This window comes from Acanthochromis polyacanthus, chromosome 12 (genome assembly GCF_021347895.1).
Source record: "Acanthochromis polyacanthus isolate Apoly-LR-REF ecotype Palm Island chromosome 12, KAUST_Apoly_ChrSc, whole genome shotgun sequence".
NCBI classification, from domain to species: Eukaryota; Metazoa; Chordata; class Actinopteri; family Pomacentridae; genus Acanthochromis; species Acanthochromis polyacanthus.
Window position 1 is genome coordinate 4,503,527 of NC_067124.1, and position 2,550 is coordinate 4,506,076.

Here is a 2,550-nt window from a genome sequence, read left to right on the forward strand (position 1 = left end):
TTTTGAGGGCTTGCAGCTCTGAGACAGAAATCATCCATGTAGTACTCTGTAATTCATTTACCTCAGTGCCACATGTTCATTTTACTGTATTCAGTAAGTGCAGATACACAGCTGCTGTGGTCTACATACATTAATTTGTCTGAATTGAGTGGCATAATTAGGACTGCTAATGAAAACATGAAATGGAGTCTTTCTGAGTTGATCATTTTGTGCCAGCTGTGATACGAAAATGAATCTTGCCTATGTGTGTTCTCAAGTTGAGAAGCAAACCCACCAGAGTTATAGGAGCTGAAGATGTTCTGTCATTACTATAAAGGCAATGGTTTAATTATTATAATTTTGTAGACACTTAAAGATCCAAGAGACACAGTGTGCAGTATCATATGCCAGTCAGAATTCAGCAGCAAACCTTCCACATTTCTCCAGCTGGATGGTTAAAAATAGCACCTGCAATTCCCTGAATGGCCACTTGAGGCTGGCTTCAAAAATGAGTCAACCCGAATTGACCCCCATTTTAAAAACGTCAAAGTTAAAACAGAAACAAACATGTTAATAGCCTGCTACAAAAAGCAGTTTGGGTCTATATAACGCATTTCCATGTTTTAGGCTGTATTAAGGTTGAAAGTTATTGAAGTTTGGTTGTCAGTGTAGGCTGCACAGTGGAGTAGTGGTTAGCACTTTCACCTTGCAGCAAGAAAATCCTGGTTTAAATCCCGGCCTGAGCCTGGGATCTTTCTGCATGGAGTTTACATGTTCTCCCTGTGCATGCATGGGTTTTCTCCGGGCACTTTGGCTTCCTCCCACAGTCCAAAAATATGCTGAGGTTAATTGATAACTCTAAATTGCCCGTAGGTGTGAATGGGAGTGTGATTGTTTGTCTGTATATGTAGTCCTGCGACAGACTGGCGACCTGTCCAGGGTGTCCCCTGCCTTTGCCTGAGTCAGCTGAGATAGGTTTCACCACACCCCGCAACCCTAGTGAGGATAAAGCGGTGTATAGAGAATGGATGGATGGGTTGTCAGTGTTTTTTCAGTAAGACAGTGACACAGGCTTATGTCCAAGTTGCCCAAAGCTTGGCTGATGAATTGTTCTTTGAAAGTCCCTGACCCTCAATGAAAGTGTTTGCAAGGTCATGAAGGTCAGCTAAACTCAACAAAATGGTGACTTTGGGGTCAAATAGTTTTGCTGATGGATCCTTTTGAAGACCCCCCCCCCCGTCGAATCGCCACCTTATCGCGGTGGAGGAGTTTGAGTGTCTCGGTGATCCTGGGAGCTATGTTGTCCGGGGCATAAGCCCCTTGTAGGGTCTCCCAAGGCAAACTGGTCCTTGGTGAGAGACCAGACTAAGAGCGATTCAGAAGACCTTGATGATAACAGAAAAAGGTGAAGCCGCTACCTCGCCCGGGTTAGGGAAACCGGGGCCTTCCCCTGGAGCCAGGCCTGGGGGGGGAGCTCGCAAGAGAGCGTCTGGTGGCCGAGCCTTGTGGTCCCGTGGGGCTCGATCTGGCACAGCCCGAAGAAGAAACATGGTGCCACCGCCCAGTAGGCCCACCACCTACAGGGCAGGAAGTCGGGGTCAGGTGCTATGTCAATCGTGCAGTAGGCAGGAGCGGGTGCCTGGGCGTGCCGCCCCCTGGTGGCGTAGACTGGTTCTGGGGATGTGGAACGTCACCTCACTGGCGGGGAAGGAACCTGAGCTGGTGCGGGAGGTGGAGCGATACCGGCTAGATATAGTTGGGCTCACCTCCATGCACAGCAAGGGTTCTGGAACCAGAATCCTGGAGAGGGATTGGACTCTCTCCTACTCTGGAGTTGCCCAAAGTGAGAGGCGCCGGGCGGGTGTGGGGATACTCACAAGCCCCCGGCTGAGCGCCGCTTTGTTGGAGTTCTCCCCGGAGAACGAGAGGGTCGCCTCTCTGCGACTTCATGTCGCAGAGGGGAGGGCCATAATGAACACCATGTTTGAGCATAAGGTTGCTCATAAGTGTACTTGGTACCAGAGCACCTTAGGCCAAAGGTCGATGATCTACTTTATAGTCGTATCGTCAGACCTGCGGCCGTATGTTTTGGACACTCGGGTGAAGAGAGGTGCAGAGCTGTCAACCACCTGGTGGTGAGTTGGATCCGATGGCGGGGAAGACTGCTGGACAGACCTGGTAAACCCAAACGTGTAGTGCGGGTGAACTGGGAACGTCTGGCAGAGGACCCTGTCCGTAGGGTTTTTAACTCCCACCTCCGGAAGAGTTTCTCCTGCATCCCGGGGGAGGATGGGGACATGGAGTCTGAGTGATCCATGTTCAAAACCTCCATTGCAGAAGCAGCTGCTAGGAGCTGTGGTCTGAAGGTCACTGGTGCCTGTCGTGGCAGCAATCCAAGGACCCGCTGGTGGACACCAGCGGTGAGGGAGGTCGTCAGGCTGAAAAAGGAGACTTTTCGAGCCTGGTTGGCTCGGGGTTCTCCTGAAGCAGCTGACAGGTACCGGTTGGCCAAAAGGGAGGCAGCTGTGGCGATTGTGGAAGCTAAAACTCGGGTGTGGCAAGAGTTCGGGG